The sequence below is a fragment of the Acromyrmex echinatior genome, chromosome 13 (genome assembly GCF_024713525.1).
Source record: "Acromyrmex echinatior isolate Ae372 chromosome 13, ASM2471352v2, whole genome shotgun sequence".
NCBI classification, from domain to species: Eukaryota; Metazoa; Arthropoda; class Insecta; order Hymenoptera; family Formicidae; genus Acromyrmex; species Acromyrmex echinatior.
In genome coordinates, this window is record NC_141864.1 from 12,972,760 (window position 1) to 12,994,687 (window position 21,928).

The window sequence follows — 21,928 nt, forward strand, 5'->3', positions numbered from 1 at the left end:
GATGAATAGCGCGTGGATATGTCACTTGGAAGAATGTCGCGCGTGATTGTCGCGACATTTCGTGATTCCGTTTTCACAGATCTGTATTTATTCGTCTCGAGACAATTATCGTCTTAAAAGGTAATAACGAATAAGCTATTTTGCACGCTATTCGCCTACATTAATCTAATCTAATCCGATTAGCTTTTTTTTCTTTCTTTTCACGAGAAGACTACGCTCTCATGTATCTTCCTTGTGTTTTTCTCCTCTCTGGAGTAGAAGAACGTGTTCAAGCGTGGGTGTCTAACATGAAGTATCATTGAAACAGAGCTTACAGTTGTTGATTTGCGACGTGCATCGTATCCACGGGATCCTCAGCTCTTGACAACCCCATTCAGTTTGTCTTTGTAACTTACGTATCAAACTCGTACAGTAAATTGCAAAAGGAGAAGGTCGCGCGGAAAAGAAGCGCAGTGTTTCTATGCGCTTCGAAGCGAATCGTTGGCCGGAATAATCAGGTTCTCGCAAGGCAGGATGCGAGGAATAAAGACGGAAATTCGAGAATCTTATCCGTACCGTAGAAATTCAAAACTTGTTCCGTCAGAGGCGCCAGCATGTGAAAGATTTCGCAGGTGCACGAAAATATTTGTATGTATGGATGTACTTACTCTCGAAATCTCTTTGAGTGAATAGTGAACTCTCATTCCAAAAGACTAAAAATTGTATGTCTTTAAACAAAATATTTTCATCCTGGGTAGCGATCGTGTACCCTGAAAAAAAGAATAGAAAATTTTCACTCTTTTAGAGTGAGATTAATTCTAAAAGAATCAACTTTTTTTTCAAGGGTACAAATATTTTCATTCTTCTTCAAAAACTAGCTCAATTTTCAATCTTTAAGAGTGAGACTTCATTCTTCAGAAAGTAAGATTGATTCTACAAGTCAGTCTTTTAGAGAGTATATTGCCTTGCACCTCGCGCGACGAATAGCATGAGATAAATATAATATACAATATGATTCATCGCACGGCTGATTGGGATGATTCGCGAAGCTTGATCCCTTATGCCCGTGTTACATTACGCATTGAAGATTAAAGATTGCGAATTGAGGATTCTGCCAATCAGAATAAAACGGATTAAAATTAAAATTATCCGATTGATCGAATTCTAATCTTTAATTCGCAATCCTCAATCTTCAATGCGTAGTGACATGGACATTAGATCAGGCCGGTCAGGTCGTGAATAAATAAGTTTGCGAGTGAGAGATTGCGACTACAAGTGGAGAGTCACGAGGATTGTATAATGCACATTCTTAGAAACGTAGGGATATAAATCCTAGAATCGTGAATCGATATATCAGCTGCGCTCACCTAATCTACTTCCCGATTATCGTTCACGATCGCGCGCTATAAAGTGCAACATATACAGTGACTATCATTATCACACATGTATTCTTAATCGAAAAAAAAAATAGATACAGTTAGATGATAAGAGAAACGCGATTAGTAATGTGGGATTTAAAGAATAACAAAAGCAGTACAAGAAATAAAGGACGAATTAAAACTCCACGCGACATATATCTCCTTGCGTATTTTTTGTACCTTCTTTTTTGTATGAACAGAAGAAAATCCGGGAACTGCGAGTCGACGCTTATGTTCGCCCATGGCGAAACGAATGAGATCCGGCAACGCTAGAGAGATAGCGATACTTAAATCCAGCCAGACTGCCCTTTCAATGTGCACAACACTCGGCATCCTCCCCACCGCTTTCGCGTTCCGCCCTTCGTAGTGCCGTCTGCAACGCGATATACGTATACCTACACCTCTCTCTCTCTCTTTCTCTCTTCATCTCTTAGCGTGTACAATTTTCAGAATGTAATTTCATCGCGTGAGGTAACAATGGAGCAATCAGAAGTTGCCAATTAACCGCGTTATATTAGTTGCAACTTCGTTCGAAACATTTTAATCGATGCTCAGTTGACACATTTTTATATCCTTATATCAACTGCACTTTATTTCAAGCCTAATTAATACTGTGGTATTTCAATTTGCATTACCTTTCAATCATCGTGTAATTTTAGTAAATTAATACGGGAGGAGAGAAAAAAAGGAAACAATTCAACGCGGCAGCTCTCAAACGTTCGAAATATTTATTCATAAAGCTATTTATATTACCGTTTAGCTTGATATGTCGGTTGCAATAAAAGTTTCGAATCCAAATAATCCTTTTTTGTCAAATGCGAGTATGATTTCCGCACTGTTATAGTGTCAAATTATACTCAATTTTTAATCATCTGTGGCAAGATGTCATTGCTTCTACTCCCTATATTAATTTCACTGAAATAATGAGGTTACAATTTAACCCAAGAAAATATATTAAAGACTCAAATTTAGTTCATTAGTTACTAAGTTAATATAGACACTGTTTACTTTAAAACTACTGGGTGCGCGCGCGCGCGCGCGCGCGTGTGTGTGTGTGTGTGTGTGTGTACAAGGTATATGTATGTATATATATATATATATATATATATATATATATATATATATATATGTTTACACAAGGTGTATAAAAAGTCCCAGATTTCTTAAATATTTTGAAATGTAAGCATTTTTGAAAAAAATATTTCAGAAAGTTGTAAGGTTTAAAAAGATCTATGATTACGTCCATTTGACCTTGGGTGGCGTCGCCAACGGATGTGATTAGTAGATCTTTATCAAATATAAAATTGGTATAATATAATATGTTAAAATTATATCAGTTCAGTTAGTTTAGTATATTCATTAAATATTTTATATACATATGTTCCTTTTATGTGTTACCGATTAAAAAATTTATTTTTCTTATACAAAATTCCAATAAAATCCAAAAAAACCTTCTGGGTTTTTTTTTTGAGGTGGATAAAATAGTGCCGACCCTGGAAATGGATTAATTCACATTTTTACACAAATGGAAGGTAAGTAACAAAATATTATTTAGGGGAGAGTTGCCGAATGCGTACTTACTGATCACCTAAATCGTATCTCATCAATAATTTATAATATTTATGTTATTTTATATAAGCAATATTTAATAACAATAATATATAAAATAAAGAGAAATGAGTAATAAGCAAAATTCAATAGGCTATGCATGTTTTTATGGACTTAACAGCGTTTTAAAAAATCAGGTAGCTGATAACGTAATCGTCCAATTTTATTATAAATTTTTGAATTTTTATAAAAGAAGATTTATTGAACATTTCCATTCATTCAGAATATTTTATGTAAATTTATACATTGTATGTATTTGCAATCATCAGAAAGATTAAATCGATATTTATATGAAATTTCCTAAATCATACCACTACAAGATAAGATTAACAATGGACAATAATAAAACTAATAATTGATATGAATACAAATGTCAATTGCAAAAATAAATTCGAGTTTTCTTTCTTTTTACATTATTGTAATTATTTAATGATTATGAAATACTTGATTTTTTCGATTATAAATTATTAAATTAAGTATTATCTAGGTTAATTATTATCTAGGTATAAATTAATTTTTTCTATTAATCTAACACATATTTTTTATTATTTTAATTCATAAATTCAATACTTTCAAACGAAATACGATTTAAAAAACCTATAGATACGATTATAATCGGTGTCTAAATTGTACTTTTTGTAATAAGACTTTACAAAAAGACTTACAATAAATTAATTTGATATTGGTGAAAAATTAAACTATAGAAATCAAAGTCTTAAACAGTCTAACTCTTAATCTAGTCTAGATCTCTTAATCTAGATCTTAATGCTTGTATGATTCTTGTGTGAATTTATATACTACGTATGCAGTCTCCAGAAATGCATCGAAATGATTTTTCGATCTTGAAACGCTAACTCTCTACTAAACTATCGCAATAATATCACGAGTTAAATTAACTAGCAGTTTAACAAATTTTTCGAAATGACCTTAATAATATTGAATAACATATTAAAATCTATAAATAATGAATTCTTATTACGAAAAATATTATTTCGAGAGTTAAACCCGGATCTCTTGCATTCCATGCGAGCGTCCTAAACCTTTAGACTACCGAGGCTTTAGTAATATTCTTCGCAATAATTGAAGGAACAACGCGTTTTTAGGCGACATAAATAAACAATATAATATATTATAGGACTGTATATGTGATAAAAGCCTTAAACGGTCTAGTTGGATCTTAATGCTTGTATGATTGTCCTGTGTGAATTTATAAAAATATCCTACTATGTAGTCCTAATAACGTCAATTATTAAGATCGTTTCGAAGATGCGAATAAGCATAAAAAATTTGTTAAATTGCTAGTCAATTTAAGTCGTGATTACTGTGGTAGTATAATTAGTAGAGAGTTAGCGTTTCAAGACCGAAAAATAATTTCGATGCTCGTTTCTGGAAATTACATACGTAAATTCACACAAGAATCATACAAGATTAAGATCCAGCTAGACCGTTTAAGGCTTTAATTTCTATAGTTTGTATTATCACATATCCTATAATACATTATATTGAAAAAGTAAACATGTAATAATAAGTGTCTAAAATATCAAACTACAATTTCCAATGTTTTGCATACAAAATAATGCCAAGTGGAAAAAGTAATAAAAAAATAGATTAAGAAGAGATACACATTCGGCAGCTCTTCCCTCAAAGGATTAGATTGCCGTTGCTTCTTTGATATGTAACAATGTGAGTACCGATCTCTTCTTTTAATCGTCGAAAGTCGAAAGGTGCGATTGTGTTCGGTGAACTCAATATCGCACATCGCATCATAGAAAGCGTTTCATATCACGAGGCTGCGAAGCGACTCAAAGTCGCCACGATCCAAAAATTTGCTAGAATAGCAGCTTGCCTGCCTTTCTAGAATAGCAGTAATAGTAATTGTAGTAATTTAGAGAGGGGATCTGCGAGAGTTTGATCCTAAGATATTATCGCGAAAAAATCTAGTGCACATATATACATTGGCTCTTTCTCTTCGAGAGAGATTCACGATGATGACGTACGCGTGTCGTGCCTATCGGCGCACACGTGGTATGCATCATCTTACCACTGAGAGGAAAAAAAAAAGACTGACAAAGAGAAAAAAGTGCAACAACGCAGAAATAAAATACAAAACGAAAATTTGATCATGCCACAAACATTGGACCTTCTTCCTTAGCACTTATAATGTTTTTCACTGACAGAACTAGTGCGCTCAGTGCACATTAAAGCTGTTATATACTAACCTAATCTGAATGTAAAAGTGAAATATTTCAATTAATAAAATACCCAATGTATACTTTATCAAACAGCACAATAAAATATATTGAAGATTTTGCGGTTAATTTGTTTCTATATATTTTTATTAAACGTACATCTTTACATCGATTTGTGTACAACGGTTTTAAAGTATACACTGAGTGCATACCACTCTGCCAGTGAAAAACACTATTAGAGCCTCTTTCATCAACTTCTGATTAAATTAATCGACGATTAACTCGCAGAAATGCCAACAGTAGTTTAATGTATTAGAACGTCTCCCCTCTCTTCCTCTTCTGTATTTAATTCTCACGTTGGCAATCGTGGTGATTGAATTAACCATCGATTAGCGTTAATTGGAATTGGTGAAAGAGACCCTTAGTCATACAGAGTCTTTATAGGTATTTCCAAACCAAACACTCTTTTTTTTATATTTCTTTCCTTATAAATAGAAATTTAATATTCATAACTAAAGAATGTTTTCTTATGTTAAATTTTGTGACGCATGAGGCTTGTTTTTCGTAAGACTTGAAGGAACAGATCTATACAATTTGCTTAAAAGCGTAGACGGTTTGAAAATAAGCTCTTCGATTTGAAGTCAACTCAAGCATCGTATAACTACTTGCCAAACATTCTGCGAATACGAGCATATTATTATATGCATACATATATGTATATTGACGCATTCCATGTCATCGTTTACAATTGGAGAATAATTCAGACAAGCAAAACGGTTCTTCTGCTCGTAGAAATAATGATAATGATAGGGAAAATGATAATGATTACATTTACACGGCACTCTTAATCGGGTTTAATAACACCCGTATAATCATGAAGCTGGCCAGTCATTCCTTTCTTTCACTGGAATAGCTATGATTGATCAGTTTCATAACTAATGTTATTAAACCTGATTAAGAATACCGTGTAAACGTAGTCGATGAGAAAAAATATGTAGTTAAGAAATTCCAACTCCTGGAGTAATATTTTTTCTACTAAATTGTTTTCAATAGTTTCAAGTAGGAATGTTTATCGCTATTCGATAATATCAAATATTTTTTACAGCTCAATATAAACATATCAAATAAAAAATTATGAATAAAATATCGACTAAATATTTTTTAATTTCATATTTACTCTCTATTTTCATGAATATTTTTAATTTTTAAATATTTCTTCTTTGAAAGTTTATCTAGTCAAAACTTACATAAAAAAATTATATATATATATATATATATATATATATATATATACCAGCTTGATCAAAAAGTTTCCGGAAGAGACCACCAGGTGATGCTCTGAGTCAGCTGATTTGAGTTCCTTTTTTTGGCTAGGTTGCCACATCTATCATTGACATTTCCATCAAATTTTATCGCCATAGCTTGACATTTGTAAAAATTACGTCGTCTTGAGTACATCTACCTCTGCACGTGTTTTCGATTTTTTACAGTTTTAAAAATGGAGTTGAATTTGCAACAACGAGTTTGCAACAACGAATACCATCCAACAGTCATCGAATTCACCCGATATGGCTCCCTGCGATTTTTTTCTGTTCGATCGAGTCAAAAAACCTGCGGGGAACGCGTTTTAACAGCCGAAAGGAGGTAATGGAAAAATCGAAGACGGCTCTGATGGCTATACCAATAATAGAGTTCCAGAAATGTTTCGAGAGCTGGATCAAGCGCTGGCATAAGTGCGTTGCAGTCGCTGGAGAGTACTTTGAAGGGGACAATATCACTTTTGATGAATAAACTTGTACTTTGAATTTTCTGAATGAATTCCGGAAACTTTTTGATCAAGCTAGTATATAAATGCATAAATAAGTGCATAAAGTCGACCAATTAAATGTCTCACATATAAAAGGAAAGTTTTACCGATTTTAATTTAACCCTCAACTACATGTCTCGTTCTGAAATCTTAATTTACATGTCTGGGTCCAATTCACTCATGATATCTTTGACTAGGTCTGTAATTATCACAAATCTCAATAGAAAATATTTTTTTTTAATGAAATGTCAAAATGTAGAATCAAAATATCAAAATATAAAAAGATTTTGATAATAATTGAAAAAATTACGCCAAAAAATATTAAAGAACAATTTGTGAAGAGTGCAATAATTAGTTTTTTTTTAAATTATCTCTATGATAAAAAAAATAGTGTTTTGAAAAGAGGAAAACGTGAAGTTTAAAAAAAATATATTATATCGATTCATTCCAAAAAGTACAATTATTTGCGCGACTGAAGTAAGGGCATTTTTATACATTTTCAGAAAAATGATATCGGAGATATGTCAGGTATTTTCTTTTTTAAAAAAATTGCAATGAAAATATAAAGATTATGCGTTTCGCGAATTTCGTCCGTGTCCAGATTCATTCTTGGAATAACGTCTCGTGAACCTTGCAGTCCACTTCTTCAGGGCGAGGAGCAGCCTGATACTGAGCTGTTCCTCCGGGTCGTTTCTTTTTTATATTGCACTACTTGTTGGAGTGGTCGGGGGAAAGAAGAGAATTGTGGATGGGGGGAGGGAATTGGGGGAAATCGGTCAGTCTTCAATAACCGGGAGAATGGTTTTTCATATTATTTATTTATGTTGTAAATTTTATTTATGTTGTAGCCATTATCTCTCCATTTAGATTGTTTTATATCTGGCTTCCCTATAAGTACTTCCTTAAGAAAGTATGATGTAATGTTGGCTATTGTGGTCGTTTTGTCAAACGATATTTGATGTCCTGTTTCGATGTTGTGTTTTGATAATGTTGATTGCGTGACGTGTTTTAGCCTGACATCACGTTGGTATTCTTTTATCCGTAGGTTGACCATTTTCCCGATTTCTCTAATGTATACTTGCCCGCAGGAACAAGGTATACTCTTGCAGAGCTGAGTGGAGATCTTTAATCTTTAGGATTTCTTAAGATTTGTCCTATCTTTTTGAGTGGTTTAAAGATAATTTGGATATTATATTTGTTTAATATCCTGCCAATCCGATCTGTTGTTCCTTTGACATATGGGAGAATGGATAGGATTCTTTCGTCTGATTGTGTGTCAGAGACTGTTGTCTTGTTTGCATGTTTATTGATTGTTTTAATTATGTCTTTTTTTGTCGTGTTCTGTAAGGCTAATTTTAAGTGATTGAGTTCTGTTTGTAATGTTATTTGTCAGAGATGGTGAAAGCTCTATATACAAGTAAATTGATTGCAGACTGTTTTTGTGCTGGGTGTGATTCGACATGCAGGTATCTATCTGTGTGTGTTGGTTTTCTGTACACTTGATAGCCTAAGGTATCATCAGCTTTCTTAGAGCCAAGAACATCTAGGAAGGGGAGTTTTCCGTTTTTCTCTATGTTTATAGTGAAGTGAATATTGGGATGTTGATTATTGAGGAAAATAAGGAATTTACGGAGTTCGTTTACACTCTGCCGTGTCTCCATATCACGAATGTATCATCTATATAACGGAACCAAACTTCTGGTTTTTTAAGTGTTTTTCTGAAGGCCTCTTTCTCAAAATGCTCCAATGAAGATGTTGGCGATTACGGGAGAAATAGAAGAGCCCATTGCCGCTCTTGAAGTTCATAAAATTGGTTGTTATAGAAGAAGTAAGTGGTTGTTAAGCAGTGCTCTAGTTAGCGGGATGAGGTCGGAGGGGACTTTATTATGTTTTATTGTGTGAAAAGGAATTCTACAATCTTAGTAGGAGAGAATTTGTAGGTTTTAATATTGATTTAATTTTATTGGGAATGTTGCTTTTTTCCTTGGTGTTCTGCGCGATTGTATTAGTTAGATCTTTGTCAAACTTTTTGTATACTTTGTCCCAGAGAAGGTTCTTCATCTTTTTCTTATAATCTGATGTGTTCATGACTACTGTCGTGTTGCCTTTGTCGGCTGGAAGCACGATGATGTCTATGTTTCTGTTCAGGTCTTGGAGGGCCAATTACTCTTGTCTAGTGATGTTTGGGTGGAGGGGGTTTGGCTTTGGAAAGAATACTGGTTACCTGTCTGCGGATATTATCTGCTTTTTCTGATGGGAGTCGGTAGATGGTTGGCTCTATTTAACTGATAATCGCTTCCTTTGGAAACTTTCTAGGTGCCACTGCGAAGTTAGGACCTTTGGCAAGCGCCAACATCTTCATGGAGATGGCATTTTGAGAAAAAGGCCCTCAAAAAACCAGAAATTTAGTTCCGTTATGTAGACGACACATATTCGATATGGAGACACGGCAAAGCCGAACTCCGTAAATTCCTTATTTTCCTCAACAATCAACTATCCAAATATTCACTTCACTATAGACATAGAGGAAAACGAAAAACTCCCCTTCCTAGATATTCTTGTCTCTAAGAAAGACGGTACCTTAGGCAAGTGTACAGAAAACCAACACACACAGATAGATACCTATATGCCGAGTCGCACCACCACCCAGCACAAAAACAGTCTGCAATCAATTCACTTGTACATAGAACTTTCACCATTTCTGACAAAGAACATCTATAGGCCAAACTCAATCACTTAAAATTAGCCTTACAGAAAAACGGATACGACAAAAAAGACATAATCAAAACAATCAATAAACATGCAAACAAGACAACGGTCTCTGACACACAATCAAACGAAAGATCCTATCCATTTTCCCATATGTCAAAGGAACAACAGATCGGATTGGCAGGATATTAAACAAACATATCCGAACTATCTTTAAACCATCCAAAAAAATAGAATAAATCTTAAGAAATCCTAAAGATCAAAGATCTCCACTCAGCTCCACAGGAGTATATCTTGTTCCTGCGGGCAAGTATATATTGGAGAAACTAGGAGAATGGTCAACCTACGGATAAAAGAATACCAACGTGATGTCAGGCTAAAACACGTCACGCAATCAGCATTATCAAAACACAACATCGAAACAGGACATCAAATACTGTTTGACAAAACGACGAAATAGCCAACATTACATCATACTTTCTTAAGAAAGTATAGAGAAGTCATAGAGATACAAAAACACTCTAACAATCTAAATAGAGATAATGGTTATAACATAAATAAAATATGGAAAACCGGTTATTGAAGACTGACCAACTTTCTCCACCTCTCCCCCCCCCCCCCACCCGCAATTCTCTTCTTTCCCCCGACCATTCCAACAAGTAGCGTAATATAAAAAAGAACGGTTTGGAGGAACAGCTCAGTATCAAGCTGTTCCTCGCCCTGATGAAGTGGACTACAATGTTCACGAAACGTTGGCATTCCAAGAATGGATCTGGACACGAAGGAAATCCGCGAAACGCATAATCTTTATTTAGAAAGCACCTGTGGAAGCTTCAAGAATATTATGCAATGAGAATATTTTATATTAAATATAATAACATTCATTATATTATTTACTGACGATTTTATAATTTCGAGAAAATAGAGCGATCGTTTCATCAAGACAATTTAAGTGGACGAAATTTAAGTAGACCATTCTGTACATTGTTAGGGATTTTTAGACTTAAAAAAAATTCTTTAGTGTCAACCATAGTTAATAATATATTCATGTTTAATATGATTAAACATGGGATTTATTATGGAAAAGCTGCAAATTGATTTATTGATGATTTATTAAACAGCTTTAAATTGTGTTCATCTAAAGAGGATTTTTAGATTGCTGAATATAAATTCGATATCAAAATTGATAAATTCAAAATGGTAGATTGAATACGGCAATGATTGAATCATGATTTTGAATTTGTCAATTTTAACATCAGATTCGTATTCAGCAATTTGAAAAAGATCTTTAAATTTAAATAAACATAAAAGCTTTTTGGTAAATCAATAATTAACTAATTCACAATTATTCTTCAGTTGCAATAGAGTCCATATTTAATTATGACTATTTTATTAATCATAATCGATACTGAAAAATCTTTTTTAAAGGCTGAAAGTCTTAACATAATTAATTATAATTGCAATACTTCTCCAATATATCACATATCGCAATTTTAATATGTTAAAATATATACGAAAATAGCCCCTTTTTACGAACTTTAATTACAAATTTCTCAAAATTGTAACGTGATGGAGCAAACATTAGGAACTGTGATTCTTATTCAATATCGAACAAATTAAACTATAGGAAATGATTTTATAGTTCTGATTTTTTTACGTCGAGAAAAGAATATTCGGGAACTCTTTATCGCGTGTACAGCGGTGAACAGCGAGTATTTTTTAATAAAAAAATTTTTTTTCTTTTTGCACATTCGTTATCACATGCATATTATGTGATGCTCCGATTCTTGTGACAGACCGATATCACGTATGCGTGACGGCGATAATTATTTGAAATTAATTTTCGTGCACGCACACATGCACACAGTTCAAAACTGAGCGTCGTGCTAATGGCACGATAAAATCTCAGACAAATCCGTCTGAGATTTTAGGAAGAAGCATAGAGTCTTTGCATAACGCATAACGTTTAGTGGATAAGAAAATGAAACCAATTGAAGTCCGTTATTTCCTTCCTTTCCATAAAATGAAAGAAATAAATCTGATTCAAGGCATTATTTTACTCACCCCAAAAAAGCTGGAGGATTTTTTAAATTTCACCTGTCAAAAAATTGTTTTTTGAATTTTATTGGAATTGTAGAAAAATTTGTTAATTAAAAACAAATAAAAGGAACATATTTATAAATATCTAATGGATATATGTATATCAAACTAAACTGAATTAATAATTTAATATATTTGAGTATTTCTCTGTTTATAATATCTAAATAAATATTAATATATTGTTTATAATATGTAGTGTCATTATTTCTCCCTTTGTCTCATTACAGAAATGTTTTTTCTAAAAGTCATCATTAATATTTCTACAAAATATTATTCTCATATAATATTATTTGAATATGTAATTAAATAATACAAAATAAATATAATATAAACTAAATATTAAGTGAAAAAAATATCAAATAATTAATTGTATAAAAAAATTTTTTAAATCCTCAAAAATCCTCAAAAATCTTCAAAACAAGAAAAATATCTACAAAAATGTTCACTGGGCTGAAATATATTTTAACAAAACCCGGGTTTTTTTCAAGCTCTGCTGAGTGAATAGGCAGTTCGAAAATAAATAATATATTTTTTTTGTTTATTATGGAAATATTATTATAAATTTATGTATAATAAAATTTGTAATTTTTAGCAATAAATAGGTATTAATAAATTAAAATAAAGTTTAATAATATTTGAAATTTGAGAAAACAATTTTGATTACCAAGTAACGTCACACTGCAATAAATCATCTGTAACTATTTGCTTACGTTGGAAGGCTAAAGCGAAATCTTAAAATTCTCTTCTTAAAAATCTCTTTATAAATTAAGAATATTAAAATAAAATGTCAAACCAACTGAATTCAGGATTCATTAAAGTCGATTTAACGAATTTATCACAAATAATTGTATTCATGGTTTGGGAGTATATTGTTAGAGAAAGTGATGAGTGATATAATGTTCCAGAAGCTCGGGAAATAAAATCAACTTTGTATATTTTTATTATTATTATGGTAATTTTTTTTCAATTTTATTCTAAGTAGCATGAATAAATATTATAATAAATATTATAATTAATGTATTTATCATAGATCATCAAGAGAAAAGGATACTCCGCTTTAGCGGAGTATAACTTATAAGTTATGTTAGCGTCAAACGAGAAGATTCTATTTGTACAGTAAAAGGAAGAATCTGCCCTGAACACAGAGTTCTACAAAAAAAAAATTATACTGTAATCTGAATTGTTGACGAAAAAAAATAAATAATTTAACACGTAGAATGCCTGAATGTGTAGCATCAGAAGATTAAAATATTTAAGAGCAATAGTTTAAAAAACAACTAAATTTTTATTTCATAAAAGTAATAATTCAATAAACAGTCATTAAATACCCTTATAGAACAGTCACTTGCGACTTTAAAAATACAAAGTAAAAATAAATCCAAGATAAAAGTTTATATATATATATATATATATATATATATACATATATATTTGTAACAATATAAATATATAAGTTTCTAAATAAATTGAATTTAATTATAGGAGAATGTAAACATGATATAGCATTCTTAATGTGGATTAATAGACTATATGAGTCTGAATCTTCAACTGAAAAAATTTGAATATTATTAGAGAAAATCAGCTTTATCTAATGTTGCAATTTCAAAAAAATTTATTACAACTAATGAGATGACAATAAATTTTGAATCTACGACTGAAAATTTAAATAACATTTTGGGTTATGTTGGATATTTTTACATGAACATGATTAATATTTTTATAATTGTTATAATTAAAGAGCATAAAAAACATATTTTATACATGCATCAAAATATCTTCACGACAAAAATAATTCCATTTTCCTGATTCATCAACACGATGTGCACTTTTAAACCACTTTTTTTCACATTTTCAGCTTGAGGCACATAAAAGAACAATTTTTTCGATGTTTTACTGCTTTTATACAAAGGTGCAAAATACGTTTTATACGTGTTTCCTTTGCTCATTTTTAAAATAAATTAATTTTTTACTGAATAATTGTGGTTTCGTTGCAGTGTGACGTCACAGCACGTTCGGGAGGATTCGGTTGTATCCGAATCGTCTTCGGCATTTCAAATAATGCAATGCTTTATTATTTATTTTCTTGCACAATTTGTGTTAAAAAATTATTAAAAAATTGCGTTTAAAGATATATATGTATTATATATATATATATATATATATATATATATATATATAATAAAATGCAATATTTTTCAAAAATTATGCGAACTCTCGATTGATTTTCTTATACTTGACGCATTACCCCGCAAACACAATAGAGTAAGCCTTAAGCCTTAAGAAATTGATCAATAGTCGATTATTCTTCTCACATTCGACTGTGATTGATCAATTTCTTAAGCCTATTCTACAATGTGCTCTTTGTTTCCTACTGCTTTTTACTTCTCACTTTTTCTTTCCTTTGCGATCGTTTTAACGACAATCGACAATTGTATTTCTTGCTACTGTTTCCTGTTTCTTCCGAAGTTTGTTAACTTTTATCTCGGGCGATAGAAAACAAAAAACCAAATAAGAAACAAAAAAACAAGATGTAAAAAATAACAAAAAAAACAAGAAACAAAAACTCATTGTAGAATAGGCTTTAAGGTTTAAGGCTTACCTAACTGCCTAATTCTATTGTGTTTGCTGGTTATGCGTTATGCAAAGATCTATGCTTCGGCCTTTAACGCGATGGCTATCCTTCCATAACTCTGCATCGCAGATATGATAAACGATGATGATTTCCGAGACGTAAAACGTAAATAATGGTGACTCTCAAAACTCCGACTAAGCACGCGGATTCATCCATTTTTTTTCACATGCTAAGGAAAAAATCCTACGTCGCGTGGCACGCATTGTTTTCATGCGTAGATAAGAGAGGAAGAAAGATCGATCACGCACACGTTTGCATTCCCCGAGTTTAATTTCGTTTCTTCTCTTCCTTTCCATGTCGTTCCTGTTCCCCTTTTGAGGACGGACGAGGTGAAGGACGTGCAACCGGGATATGACGAGAGAGAGAGAGAGGGGGGGGGGGGAAGGGACAACGCCCCTGCACCGCAACTGGATCCTCTCTATTGACGATCGACGGGGAGGCTGATTCGCGCGCTGATATTCACTCGTCTCGCCATCGCGCCGAGGACAGCGCTGTAACGAGATAATCGAGAATAAGTTTTGCGATCGTTCTACCAGGCGGAAATCAATTTTGAAGCATCCTGAGACCCCAGACGAATTACGTACATAGCTGCACATACGCGTTTTAATAAATTAAATTATGTATTGAATTATATAAATTACGTAATTTACAAGTGAAATAGGTTCTCCAAATACTACTAGAGATGGAAGGAAATATTTCTTGCTTCGATTTTTTCAAGAAGAAAAAGAAAATGTGTGAAAATATCTACTATATATCTATACATTTAAATATGTACATGAAATGTCATACTAATTGATTTGTATAATATATTTGTTTTTAACAAAATTGATACCCAAGTAATATAGAACTAGTGTATTTATTAATCACTAAAGCCTGAAAATTGCACAATTAAATAGTATGACATTTCGTACACTACCCTCTATATATTCACAGGGCAAGGCATTTCAAATACTTTTAATAAAACACAGTTTTTGCAAATACAAGTGTATTTTGTATTTTGTATTTCAGCGGAACACATGAAAATATTTTGTATTTCAAATACTGTCGTAAGATTGACAATCAATCTTATTATTTAAATTACGAAATACAAAAAAAACTTTTAATCTTTCAGTTTTAAATACAAAATACGTAATCACTTTTATGTGATTCACTGAAATAAAAAACTGTTTTAAATAAAAGTAATTTAAATACGTATCCAGCCCTGTATATATTTTACAGGTGGAATTTCGGAGGTTCTCCGGACGTTGCTAAATGGAAAAAAAAAACATCTGATTAGACTTGCTTTTCCAAGTCTACATTCGGAAATACCTGCACTCGAACGATCTCATGTATTATCTTATCCTCGTTTAACATACAGTGAACAAGGATAAAATGAGCTATAAGGCCACTCGGTGTTTTCGAACGCAGCCCAACGGATATAGGAAACGTGTAAAAATGTACATTGAGAAAAATTGCTAGTTGAAAATGGACGAACCAGATCAATTCTGATTACGTCAATCAGAATTCTGGTTATCTCAACTAGAATTATAATAAAATTATGTATAATAAATTCAACTATAAAATTCTGATTCCTCAATTTTCAACCAGAATTCTAATTAGTATAATCATCACTCTTTTTCTAGTGTAATTTAGCGGCGAACCGAATTAAACGATCAACGTAAAAAGGTATGAAGCCCGTGAAAGATTCCACTCGGAGTCCTTCGAGCGCTGCGTTAGAAATTCCGCGAACGGCGCGAATCCGCGTCAATTATTAAGACTACGTAGAGAGAGAGAAAAAGCGCAAAAGCGCAAACGCGCCTCTCACATACGCATTGGAGACTAAGGATTGCGAATTAGAGATTAGAATTCGATCGGTCAGATAATTTTAATTTTAATCCATTTCGTTTTAATTAGCTGAATTCTAATCTTTCATTCTCAATCCATAGTGTAATTTAAAGGGAAAGGGGGCACAGCCTAAGTACCTGTTTTCTCGCAGTTTTATTGTCCGCCCTTATAAAAACGGACATTATACTTAGTAAAGGGAAACAATAAAGAAGAAAAAAAAATCAACGACTAAGCGGAGTACCGGAAGAGCAGCGAATTTGCAGTGCTGGTTACTGATAACGTCACATGCGGTAAAATCCAGGATCCTTTGGCCTGATATCCGCTGATCCGCTTCGTAATCACGAGAAGGGCAAAACACACGGATCCTGTACAAGATGTGCTTCCGCGAGCAATTTTGTTCCTTGGAGATGGAGATCGTGCGATTTGGGGCGCACCGCCCCAAATCAAGGGGGCTCGTTAAGAGAGAGGGAAACGCGACGCGACGCGACGTGACGTGACGCGAATAAGCATCAGCCGCGGCTTATAAATTATGGGCTTAACCGACTCGTTCGACCGGTCGGAACTGCATCTTCCGGATCTCGCGGTAGGTGAATCACACTCGAAGACACGCGCCGAATCGCTTCTAGGTCGCTTAGTCGCTTAGTCGCTATTCCATGGTGACAGAACCAGCTGATCCGGCGCGCTTTTCGCGGGAGGGAGACTCGGCGAGAAGCCGCCTTGAGGATGCTTGAGGAGGCTCGCGACTTCACTTTGTCGGGATTCGGCTGCTACTCACCGTCTCACTCCGGATTCCGAGGATCGTGATCGCGGGTACGATTGCGACAAGCAGTGTTTTTGAAGCCGTTGTCTGCGATACAACGCTTGTTGTTGAGAGAGAGAAACGCACGGAATGGCCTCCCGATCGAACGAAGTTGAACGAGGCCAGATGAAACTAACAAGTTACCGAGTAATTGAGCGACGATGGGCTGTAACGCCGAACGATATCGAAATTGCTAAACGACGCCGACCAACACCGACTAACGCCGATCGACGACTGATTTTTATCGAACCGTCCACCGTCCGCGGTCAGCGGTGAAATGCGACTCGCGCCGCGCTCGACCTGCCATCTCGCGATACTAGAGGTAGGCGATGGGAGATTAAGATCGATCTTTTCAATCTCGATTTTCGATTTTTTGGATCGATTGTCATGTCTCGGTTAAATTTGCAGATCGATTTTTTTACGAAAAAATCGAATCGAAAATGATTCGACTTCGATAGCGAGCGACGCGAGTGTGCTACCACCGACGAGGTACTATTAAAAAACCGACATCGTTAGGGTGAAATCACACAGTGCGGAATAGGACTGCGGAATAGAGAATGCGTCATTGAAGCAACCACTCAGCGCTATTCCGCATTTGATGTGCGTCATTGTTCTTGTAATAAACTGTCATATTTTGAGAGGTTAAAATAATTTGATGCTGATTAATATAATGGAATTGCGTAATTCGAGACGAATGAAGTAAAATGACAAAATCTGAGTGCATAAATATAGATACTAAGATCAAAAAAACAATGATGCATTACGTGCGATTTCAGTGTGCCCCTTTTCCGCACTTTTCTATCACGCCAGTTTTGTGTGCTATGTTCACACGATGCGAAAAAATGATAGTAAATGCGTTAAGCAATTCAAAAAACTGTTATGAGATTATAAATATTAATTGTAAAACATTAAATACTACAACAGTGATAATTGTTTTTACAATTTGAAAAATTATATTTCATTTTAATAAGCAAATTATTAACATGAAATTAACTGGATACATCTTTAACGCATCATGTGAACATAGCACGCAAAACTTGCGTGATGGAAAAGTGCGGAATAGCGCTGATTGGTTGCTTCAATGACGCATTCTGTATTCCGCAGTCCTATTTCGGACCGTGTGATTTCACCCTTAGAGAGTTTGCGTCCTTGAGAATATTGAAGTGATTAAGAGTTGAAATAATATTGTATTAATTTTATGATTTATTAGTTTAGTAGACGTATTTATGCATTTAGAACTCAATAATACTCGATTTTTCTTTATAATTGTGATTTCAGTACTATCGTCAAAGTTTGATTATCAACGAAGATGATAACTATAGAAAAAAAATTGTAATTTTTCTGCAATATATAGAATATTAGCTTTACAAGTAAACATATTCATTTATGGAACATTTATATAATAAAAAATCATGAATTTAATAATGCATGAGGCAAATATTGGGTCATATAAAAAGTATCTGCGGTTTTTTGTCACTAGATGTGTTGACCATCAACACCATATTTATGTTAATATTCTGGAAACGAGAATGGATTGAAATGAATTGAAATAAATTGAAATGGATTCAAATGAATTTAGATTTTCAGAAATATTGATTCACAAATGTTAAAATGAATGCTTTTCAATATTGAACGCATTTTTATTCATTTATAGAAATTGCATGGAGCATATCTCTACTACTGTGGGCAAAAAGTATCGATAATTTCAAATTTAAATTTCCCGGGGTTTCCGATAGGGACAACCGAATTTATTTTGAAGTTGGCAATTCTGTCAGTGACAGCTGCGCCAAGGTACACGTCAAAATAGTCATTAGTGTTTGAGATAAGCGTCTGTTTGTAAGCACGTAAAAAGTGATTTGTCGTTTTTTGAAATGTCTGAAGTTATGGAACAACGAAGTGCGATAAAATTTTGTGTCCGGAATGGAATTTCTGCAGCCGAAACGTTGAGAATGTGTCAGAAGGCGTACGGTGATGGCGCTTTGTCACAAGCAAGAGTTTTTGCATGGCACAGAATGTTTAAAGAGGGCCGAGAGAGCGTTCAAGACGAGCCACGTGCCGGACGGCCATCCACATCAACTGATGTGATTCACGTCCAAAAAATCCGAGATTTGGTGCTCGAAAATCGTCGATTGACTGTCCGAGACCTTACTGATCTTGTTGGCATATCGGAAGGATCAGTCAAAACCATTTTGAGCGACCATTTGGGCCTCCGAAAAGTGAAAGCGCAATTGGTGCCAAAATCGCTCAATTTTTTGGAAAAACAACGACGCGTTGATGTGTCTGAAACGATGCTTTCCGACTATCAAAACCGAATGAAAAACATCATAACTGGAGATGAGAGTTGGATTTACGCATACGATCCGGAAACTGACCAATCAGCTGAATACCGTGTCAAAGGTGAGCCGAAACCAAAAAAATCGCGCCAAAACAAGTCGAAAATCAAGGTGATGCTGACAGTTTTCTTCGACTATCGTGGTGTGGTTCACTTTGAATATCTTCCGACCGGCCAAACTGTCAACAGCCAATACTATTTGGGTGTTATGCGTCGTTTGCGTGATGCCGTGCGCCGAAAAAGACCAGAATTGTGGGCCGACAACTCTTGGCTCTTTCACCACGATAATGCGCCGTCGCACACATCACTCGTAGTTCGTGACCATTTCGCCAAAAACTCAATTCATATCATTCCACAACCACCGTATTCGCCTGACTTAGCACCATCTGACTTCTGGCTGTTCTCAAAACTCAAAAGGCCACTCCGTGGACACCGTTTCGAGACGATTGAAGAGATAAAAGAAAAAACGACGAGTGAGCTGCGGGCCATACCTACAGACGACTATGCGGCATGTTTCGAAAATTGGAAAAAGCGTTGGCACAGTTGCATTGCAACCGGGGGGGACTACTTTGAGGGGGATGATACGAATGTGGATGAATAAATAAAGAATTTTTGAAAAACAAACAAATTATCGATACTTTTTGCCCACAGTAGTATACTTTTCAATCTAAAAATAATATTAGCTTTTTCTGTGCACATACATTGTGTAGTTCAATTCAAAATTTTGAATAGAAAATGCAATTTTTCAATCCAATTGCATCCAATTGAATTTAATTGAATCCAATTAAATCTAAAAAAGTATTCGCTATTTAAAATACGCTATTTAAAATACTCGGATAGAAAAAATTTCAATCCATTTTAGTTCATTCTCGTTTACTGGGTAATAAATTTATATTAATTGTCGATAATGTCAGCATTCTTCAATTATCTTTGGACTCTTTTTACTCGCCGAAAATTTGCCCAGGGTTGACGGTCTTTAATATTATCTGGTGGTGTTACTTATAAGGGTTTGAACTTATTTGAGCACAAGAATTGTCGTAACACTTACTTAGCTTAAGTTGTAGACGTAACGCACAAGCTTTGGCGTATGACGTACGATTTATTGCTGTGTCTCTTGGAGACCTGTATGTAAGATGACTACAATGCATTGTATTTGTTTATAACTGACGCTATAGCGTATTACGTCACAACTGCACACTATCAACGCTATTCCTTCCAAGGTAGTGTATTGGTAGCGTTAAGCGTTACAGATCCGTGAACGACTTTAGTGTAGCGTTGATAGCGTTTAATATTCGTCAAAGTTAGGTTAATGTTTGAGGGGATTCTGTTCTCGAGTGGCACCAAATTTTTCTCTCTTAGAATTTCGTAGAGTAAACGTACATACGTAATGTGTGAATTTCAAATTTTATCATAATGAATCAATCTTAATTTTAATCTCTGCTGCTGGTTTGCCACTAGGCTGGAATGAACGTAATTCTTGCTTGTGTATCATTTTTAATTTTTCAAAGTTTCTGTGAAGTTCAACTTGTGTATTGATTTCATTATAAATGTAAAAGTCAGAGGTATCTTGTTACTGGCAATTTTTAATTTCCGTATACGGAAAAAAGTTACTATTACGGTATAGCGCGGCAGGGTATTTCGCTGCAGACGCTTAAGGTCCGTATTATATGTAGATATGCTTCTTTTTCGACCATGAAATACTCAAGGATTCTTCCTTTTATCTGATTAATTTACTCAGTGTAACTATTAATTTTTTTATCTAGTTTACATTGTTCACTCCGGGCTAACTGCAAGCTATCATAGAGACTGCAATTGAGATTGCGTTCTGTTATTCATTACGAGAAAATTAAAAATTTACATTATAAATACTTTACAAAATCTTAAAAATTTTAATTATAGAGAAAAATTTGGTTGGTGATTGAAAACAGAATCCCCTACATTAAGCCCGGATCCTCATACAGGCAACAGCGCTTTGACACAGAGCGCTGATTTGTGAAAAGTCGGTTGTGAGAGTAAAATTTACCCCCAATTTCATCCGCTTTTCACCAATCAGCCTTCAGTCTTCTTAGAGTGCTGTTGCCCGTATGAGGGTCCGGGCTAACTTAACCTCGACGAATATACAATAAGCAACAGCGCTCTGACACCGAACGCTAATTGGTAAAAAACGGGCGATGGGGGTAAATTTTATCCCCACAACCGGCTTTTCACCAATCTGCATTCGGTGTCTGCAAAGGGCTGTTGTCCGTATGAGAATCCGAGTTTACTTATACTGTGGCACAAGTTGCAGTCTCTATGATAGCTTGCAGCTAGGCCGGAGTGAACAATGTAAACTAAATAAAAAAATTAATAGTTACACTGAATAAATTCATCAGATAAAAGGAAGAACCCTTGAGTACCCCATGGTCGATTTCAGAAGAAGAAGTATATCTAAAACTACAGACCTTAAGCAGCGGAATACTCTGCCGCGCTATACCGCAATTTTTTTCCGTACACAAGAATTAAAAATTGCCAGTAACAAGATATCTTTGCGT

At 34.2% G+C, this 21,928-nt stretch overlaps 1 protein-coding gene across 4 annotated transcripts in view; it reads right to left on the minus strand.

The window, feature by feature from the left end:
- Positions 1-17,370, minus strand: part of LOC105149391 (hypothetical protein) — a 40,587-nt gene extending 23,217 nt beyond the window's left edge. For 2 of the 4 annotated variants that reach the window (XM_011061770.2, XM_011061768.2), the window contains exon 1: positions 17,042-17,370. The gene's annotated coding sequence lies outside the window, so the exon portion shown is untranslated. Of the gene's footprint in view, positions 1-1,577; positions 1,776-16,507; positions 16,983-17,041 lie in introns of those variants that run through there. The other 2 variants (XM_011061769.2, XM_087412299.1) reach the window with 2 other exon arrangements.
- Between the last annotated feature and the right edge of the window lie 4,558 nt (positions 17,371-21,928).